Below are 8,446 nucleotides of genomic sequence, written 5' to 3'. Positions count from 1 at the left end.
GCCTACTGTCAGAGGTTGTTCTCATAGACAGGTTCACACCCCACTGTCTTCATGCTTCAGCTATGTCTTTAAGGAAAAGAAGTTGCTCTCGACTTTGAGCCACTTTCACAAATTGAGCATATTCCTGCTCTGTATCTACAGGCTGCAGCAGTGTCCTGTGCAAATGTGTCCGTCTGTTTACATGTGTAATGAGCTGTAAACACTGTACGTCTGATGAGACGAAAGTGTGAATGTTTGAATCCCTACCATAACACCTCTTATTAGCTCTGAGTAGTTTGCCTGAAGAGTCTCTCAGGATTTATAGTCAGTCTCTCTGAATCTATCATCCCTAACAAGCACCCCACTCACCAACACGTGCCTACTGTTGATGCCAGTGTGTGTGTTTTGAATGCTGGGTATGTGTGCATATGGATTTGAGTGTGTGTGTGTGTGTGTGAGAGAGATGCATGGGAGTTTGTAAAATACCGGGGAGAAGCTGTGAGAATTGAGTGGGATACACACACACACACACACACACACACACACACTCCCACGTGCTTTTTGTGCAGTGACTTTTTTTCGTTACTGTACTTTTTCTGTCAGGGAAAAGTGTGTGTGTGTATATGTGTGATGGAATGTGTGGGTGCGTGTGGGGGGGGGAGTGCAGCCGTGAAACAACTCCCAGTGGGACTGACAACACTGCAGTGCTGAGCTGAGGAGACAGAGAGAAAGGATTGGAGAGCAGAGGACCAATTAGAACAGCTCAGTGGCCGACCCTCATCCCTGCACTCAGTCAGCTCAAACGAGAGCATCAGCTGCCATGTGTAGACGCCGATGATGCAAAAACATACAGGGGAAACAAATGTTCCTGAAGATGGTAGCCAGTCCTCCTTCCAAATCCTATGAGGGAGAGATAACAGGCAGGAGAATTTACTGCTGATCATTAAGGAGAAAACTATAGAGCAGTAGGTTTTTATCAACAGGCCTCACACACCAAGAACTGTGGTAGATGACAAGGAGCAAACACAAATACAGATCATTCAAGTCAAAATGAACATCAGGTCCTGCTGTAGGAAGCAGCAGTAAATCTGTAGGAGTGTGTCAGACGCCGTGAACTGATTCTCCATGTTCATTCACATGTACTTACTCCCCAAACCAAAGCACTTCCTGTCTATAATTGAACTTCTCCAAGATCCAGAGACCGTTTTCTCACCATCTGTTAAGGTTATAAAAGCAACTTGGGTTTGAATCTTGTTTATTGCACAGGGACATATCAGCCTTTGACCCCTGATGTCAAGTCACAGTTTTTCTTGTCTTTTCTAACACAGAGCTCCAGTGGCCAAACAGATGGAGCTAAGAGCTCATTCTTAAAGAGAAAAAATTGTTCCACTAACATTTCTGGAGCTGACAGTAACAACTGTTGTCTGTCTTGTACTGACATTTTTGCACCAATAACTACTACAACACACACCATGTGTGGTCTGTTATGTGGTCTGTATGTAACAGTATGAGTCTTCCGTGAGAGAAACTGTGAAAACAAACTCACTCCAGACATGTGGACCTGGGCTGGGAGAGATACAAATTAAAATGACAAAAACAAAATGCAAGGTGTTCAGAAAAGGAGAATTATCTTAGGTGGGACAGAAGGGCGGCACGGGAGGTGTCAACATGAGGTCACCGACACCCATCATTATTTGTGTAGATGATAACATGATAGTAGTTTGGTATCTGATTTGTGCAGGTGTGTGTACAGAATGTGCAGCAAGAATTTGGTTCAGCGGTGAGACAGCGAATGCCTTCATACAGTGAATGTTGTTGTCTTCCTCAAGATGGACACATGACCTAATTAATTAGTGAACAGAACATTGTGTATCCCTGCCTCTTTAATTGCACCTGAACAAAAGTCAGGATCACCGCCAAAAACAGGGAGTGGATGCATTTTTTCTTTTTGTCAGTGGTAATTGTTGGTGCAAAGCCAGCCTCGCTTGTGATTTACCTGCCCTGCCTGTTAACCACATGACATCTGTGTGACAATGGAATCTCCTCCTCTGACAAACAGGAAGAAGGGATGCATTGGCTGAGCACGGCTGGTGCCACATACCTGAGCAGGTGACTCACTCCACGTACAGTGTGATGAGATTAGGCCGAGAAAAGTATGTTCTCTTGTACTTAGGAGGTGACAACAAGGAATGTGGAGAAGCAGCTCGTGAAATGATTGGTTTTGCAGAACAGATAAACACTAGTGTTTTGAAAATAAACTGATGACAAAGGTTTTTACTGCAGCATCTTACTAAATGATTAGGTTTGTGAAACAAGGTCAAACAAGAAAACAAATCCCCTACAGCCGTGAGACTGACAGACTTTGGTTGGTTGTGGTCAGTAGTGTTTATTGCAATGCTAGAATATGACAAACAAAACTAAGTAACTATAAAGCAGGAACTAAAAAGGCAGTAACTACTGAATTAAAGTTTTTATTCAGCTTCTATTAAAAAACATATAGTATATGTCAAGTGAAGTATAACTGATGTCAAGCATCTTAATACTATTGTTCTCTTCTTGGAAAGGGGTTTTGGTTCATTTGTTTAATTCATTGAAAATCTAAATTGAGAGTTCTGGCTAGCAGTTAAAAGTTAGCTTGAGAAACAGTGAGACTAAAACTGAGTCCAGTTTGTCAGTGGACCAAACAAAGTAAAGCACGGCTCCAGGTTTGTCTCAGTCTGACCAAGATCTCTGTAAAGGCATTCTCGGAAACAAATGGTTGGGAATTTGTTTGTGGTGTTTGTCAGAGTCGAATGCAAAAACGTTAGTGTTATTGTCACTTCCTGACTGTCTGTCTATTTAGCAGACACTCTGTGACCTTTTCAGTAATACAGTCTTCGATGGATGATTGATGGGAATATAGCAGGGGACTTGGGGACACATTGCCTCTACGCTCTCTCTCTCTCACACACATCTGATTCCCAATTCTGACTCATGTGTCTCTAAGGACTCAGAGTAAAGGGCACTTTATCATATCTTTTCATCCTTGACGTGATGCAGATCCGAGCATAAGCCTCAGTATAAAGAATAGAATAAAGGAAGAAGAAAAGGAAGTGGAAAAGTCACTCGGTTAGGGAAATATAGTCACAGGTTTTGGGGAATAATGTTGTAACGTGAGAGAAATATCTAAGGTGTAATAAAAAGTCAGAGATGTTTATGGAAATAAAGCTGTAGTAGAAAAGTATTTTTATTTGATAATTAAAAAAATACTGCCCTTGATATATTTTACTCCTCCTAAATCTCCTTTGACAAATGGACTTAAATATAAGTTAAGTTTGATATATTTTATTTTAGCCTGTGGGGAGAAAAGAAAATGTTCCTGTCAAGTGACCGTAGAATATTTCTGCAATTTGGGAAAAAAAAAACTTGAAATACGACATCAGCAGTTGTCGGCTTCATCATCACCAGTTCCACACTCTCCCCCTATAAGAGCAGCAGCAGAGCTGATTTCTAGCAAGCCAAGAGTCCAGAGGGAGAAATCCCAAAGGTGTGCACATCCTGATAGTCTAATCATCATTCCACAGACAGATCTGGGCGAGAATATTAAAGTTTAATTTGAACCTAGGGTGGCACTAAAAACCCTGACACTGTGCTTCTTTGTGCAGAATAACGTATATTGCATTTATGGCATGTTAAAATACAGCAGGTACTAAAATGACCCTTAATTCATCTCCAGCTCCAGCAGACCATGCGTGGCAGAAGAAGAAAAAAAGAAGGAGAGCGAAGTGCAATAAAGATCTTCTGCATCTTAATTTTCTCCTGCAGCACATCTGATTTACAGCCCCTCCTCCACAACCCCCACCCCGACTCAATGTCTCTGCTGAAAAAGTTATGAGGCTGAAAGGTTTGAAGGAGCTTTCTCACGTGACATGAAAAATTACTTTACTTTTCTACTTGGTTACCAAAATAATATTTTTTTTACTGTAGTTTTACCCCTTTCTCTTCAGGGTTTTGTTCTCCTTATATCTCAAGAGTGTTCATGTAAATTTCAACCTTGTCTTTTTTTGTCACCATCAGTATTTTAACACTCAATTGAGTCATATCACAATATGACGTTGGCCTAATATAGACAACAACACATCATGGGCTGAACAGAGCTTTTCTAACACCGACCATTTCCATCATCGTCCTCTCCACTACCATACATGGCCCACATTAATCCTTGCCCCAGTGTCCCTGTTCTGTCACCTTCATTGTACCAGCTGTGGAATTTCAGTCCTTCCAGGAACAATGGGACACGTTGACTTCAGAGGAGCAAACGCAGCGATGCCTCTCAGATAAGGAAGTCTGCAGGAGCCACAGAGAGCACACACACAGACACATGGCAGCACTATTTTCAGACATGCTTTGTTTCTGTCTTGTCTCCCCAGTGGCTCACGGCATGTCAATCATTTCCCTTCAACCATCTGTTACAGGGAGAAGATTATGACTTAAAAGTACACACACACACACACACACACACACACACACAGAGCCATGAAACGCCTAATTAACCTTTATGACAGCCGTATTAGAGTTTTGTGGCGAGTTTTGTATTAATTTAAAAATACCTGTACTGGAATCCAAAGGAAAAAGTCAGATTTTAACAGCAAATTTTGAACACCTTCCTGCTGGATATAAAAATAAATCACATGGCTGTCAATCAAAACAGAACAGATGGATATAAGGACGAAAAGATAAAGACAAACTTTCCAATAAAATCCGTTTATAATTTTAAAGGACTATATTTTAGCTACTATATATTTATATAAAGGGTGTCTCTGCTTCTCCAACATCATTGTTTGGGTCTTTGGCCTGAAAGTGTTGAAGACCCCTGTAGAGAGTCATAAATCAAGTCATGAATGTAAGATGGGAATTCACTCTACGCTACCTCCTTAAATGGCACCATAGAAAACAATGGCCTGCATATTTACACACGCAAACACACACTTGTAGCCTGAGGTTCAGTGTGTCCTTTATTGTCCATTTCCCGCACAGCGGTCAGCTGCTTCCTATCTGGCGCCACACCAATGATTTAACTCAGAAACCCCCATGGTGACAAAAGTGCAGCTACGCAGGGGTCAAAAGTCAACGGGACAAGAGGAGAACGACCAAAAATGAAACATTTCTAAAATGACAGAAATTGATGGGTGATTTTTGTAGATTAATACTTTATTGATCCCCAGGGGGAACTAACTGCCATTACTGCTGCTCCTGTAGGAGGATTTCAAATGCAACAAGAGAAATATATTTAGGTTTTAGCAATAGAAAAAAAATTCTTAAATGTAAGCATTTGCAGCACCAAGTGCAAAAGTGAAGATAGTGGGTGTAAAGTGCTATATTAAATATAAATAACCTAGACAGAGTAATAAAAGAAATGTAAAAATGTTGACCAAAGATTGCAGATTGAATCAAATATTTTTATAGGTTGTAATTGTGGACAATAACAACCTGGAAAATAGAAGGCAATGGTTCAAACAGTTGATGCCACAACTCCATAAATATGCTTCAACAAACCACATCACTCAGGACTTCATCAGTCACACCAGAAACAACACACAATTTGTCTTCAAACTTTTTGGAGTCGTCCTATTTGATGTGGAATGTGAATGGTATGTCAGGGCATCTGTTGTAGCTGTAAGGTAAAAAAAAAAAAAAAAAAAAGTTTTCATCATGAGGGAGGTGGGGAGCAGGGAACGGCTGTGCAGTTCAAAGTGAAATCATGATAAACTCTGAAAGAAGATACAGAGAATGTAATGAATGAAATACAGGGGGAGTGTGCTGGAGGGGTGAGTGATGGTTAGAAGAAAAAGAAGAAGAGGAATATAAAGCACAGAGGGAGATGAAGGCGTGGGGAAAAGAGGGGGAGAGAGAGAGAGAAAGAGGGGGAGAGAGATCTGACAGGGAGATGATGCTCGCCTATAAAGAGCATTGAGTATGAGCCTCAATCTGTCTCCCCAGGGCACGCAGCCCTTGTTTCTCTTTTACCAACACACACACACAGACAAGTTTGCGTACCAAAAAAGTATATTTTTTCTGAATTTTAACAACAGAAATGGACATATCTATGTATTTTAAGGGAAATGAGTGCATTTTTAGTCATTTTTGAGAAACTTTTAATTTCGGAGATTTGTTCAGGAACCTATTGGTATAGTATTTTATTGTGATCAAAGGTTGGCGTACCAAAAAAGGGTGGAGGTGAGGCGCCGTCTCAGTCACCAGTCGGTCTGTGTGTATTTCAGTAGGGGAGCAGCCAGGAGCAGACGCCACGTCGTCATTGCCAGAGGACCGGGAAAAAAAGGAGTGGATACGGACATTTATATACTTGTGGATATTCTCAGTCATCCAGGTCATCATAATAATGTCAAAAGCTTTTTTAAATGTAGGCAACTGGACTCACCTCAAGTAAATTGAAGATGTTTCGTCTCTCATCCAAGGGGCTTCATCAGTTTGTGATTCTGTAAAGTTACCACTAAAGTAATTGAGGGAATTCAAAAAGTACAAACTTGTATATTTGTGAAAATGAATCAATTTCTCTACATACCCTCCATTTAAGTCACTTCCTTCAAGCAGTGTTTTCATCACAGAATTCCTTCTTTGCAGAATTCTGGGGATGACGACTGAAAGGATGATTTTTCCACCAGGTGACAGCCTTCTGACTGAAATACAGTTCAGTTAAAACATTATTTTAGGTTTTGTTAACACAAAGAAAAAGGGACAACAGAATCAAGTGGAGCAAGATCTAAAATCAGTCACAGAGGTAAAAACGTCATCATTCCATGTGGCAATACTGAAAATCCCTTTGCAGAGTTTGACCTAAATTGTGCAACATAAGATACAGGATCAAGTTCAGTCAAAAATATCCTGTCAGACGATGAAGTTTCAGACGCTCCCTAAGATACGTGAAGAAATGTACAACAACAGAATTAGTTCAATGAATCTATTCATTCAAATCTAGTGTTTAAAGTCTTAGAAGGTCAAAACACAAATCCATGAATTTAATCAGTGAATTGTCATGGTCAAAGAAGGTGCAACTATAGTTAAGGTAAAGTTCAGTGTGCAGTGAGTTTTTTTGTTTTGTCAACAAATGACATAGGATTCTTTCCACAACACGGTCCAATCTTGGTCCAAGTGACAAGTTATTAAAATCACGGAATAAAGTAGGTCATATTCTTTACAAACATAACCAACTGAAATCAAGTTACAGTAAATGTCTCCACAACAACACTTCCTGTTGGATTAATTTTCAGCCAAATTTATATCAGTCAGTGAAACAGACACCGAGTCGAATGAATAGAACCACTGTCTCTGTCTGAGTGTGGTGACTTAGTTCATTCTTCTAAACCAAACCATCACAGAAACCTTCACAAGAACCAGTTTCACACTTTAATCCACAAAACCCACCCACCAGACTCCAGTGAAGACACCAGTGTGACTGGTCCGTCTCTGTGACAGAAGGATCGGCAAACACTTGTCTATTGTTAACAAATTGTACCAGGAAGCAGCAGCGATCTGTTGTGCTGTGTAAAGTGTGTTCTGTGAGAATAAGGTCATTAGTTTGAATGATACAAATATGTTTTACTGTCTGTACAGACAAAGAAAGTTAAGTGGCTACAAATACTCAGATGAAATGATATGAAACATTAGACAAACTAAAAAGATGAAACAGTTAACCCAAAAACAAAAAATAGTTATAAACAGGAGTTGTACATCTACAACTCGGAAACATACTTGAATGTTTGTATGTTTTAAAAGTAATCACTAAACCAGTGCATTACTCTGAAAACCTACTTCTAAAAAATACCATTATGATTGTTCTAAGAAGTCTGACTTTGACATTACAAATATATATATATATATATATATATATATATAGACGTACAAAAATGAAGGATTAATTTTAACAAATGCATATGGACACATGGAGAATTTCGTTCTAGACAAAAAAAAGAATTTGAGAGAAACCTACCAAATAGATTCGGGACACTTGTTGTTGTTGTTTGTCTCCCGTCCCTCCTGTCTGTTGGCCGGGGTGAGCACTGTCACGGCGCTCACCCATGACGTGTCCTCTGTTTCCACAGTAACTGGTCTCACTCCTGACCTGGTGCCCTATATTTTATATTTAAAATGAACAATTAAAATGAATGGAATAACTTCCTGTTAGAGTATTAGGTAGAAACACTGTCAATCAATTCAATCACACAAACCTTATTTCATAAAGAAGTTTTATAACTTCTGAGCACTTTAGTCACTGCAGTTAGGATTTGTTTTTTGAGACAATACTTTTCCTTCGACACTTGAACTTCAATCAGGTGAGGTGAGGTGAGGTCAGTGCTGAAATTATCAGAAGAATAAAACCACACTCAGACGGAGGTTGTGTCGTGCTCCTGAACCAGTTTCAGACCAACACTGCCCCTTAATTTAAACCAGTGCTGTTTCCTCCTGGTGC

The 8,446-nt window shown here is 39.9% G+C and overlaps 1 protein-coding gene across 3 annotated transcripts in view; it reads right to left on the bottom strand.

The window, feature by feature from the left end:
- Positions 1 to 4,848: 4,848 nt before the first annotated feature.
- The window catches only part of aldh8a1 (aldehyde dehydrogenase 8 family, member A1), a 22,227-nt gene continuing 18,629 nt past the window's right edge, over positions 4,849 to 8,446 (bottom strand). For 2 of the 3 annotated variants that reach the window (XR_003050020.1, XR_521745.3), the window contains 4 exons: positions 7,967 to 8,106; positions 6,542 to 6,656; positions 6,398 to 6,455; positions 6,072 to 6,224 (listed from right to left, as the gene is read on the bottom strand). The gene's annotated coding sequence lies outside the window, so the exon portion shown is untranslated. Of the gene's footprint in view, positions 5,633 to 6,071; positions 6,225 to 6,397; positions 6,456 to 6,541; positions 6,657 to 7,966; positions 8,107 to 8,446 lie in introns of those variants that run through there. The other variant, XR_521746.3, reaches the window with a different exon arrangement.

This window comes from Cynoglossus semilaevis, chromosome 7 (assembly GCF_000523025.1).
Source record: "Cynoglossus semilaevis isolate Cse_v1.0 chromosome 7, Cse_v1.0, whole genome shotgun sequence".
Lineage (NCBI taxonomy): Eukaryota > Metazoa > Chordata > Actinopteri > Pleuronectiformes > Cynoglossidae > Cynoglossus > Cynoglossus semilaevis.
This window is presented reverse-complemented; position numbering and strand designations above follow the sequence as displayed.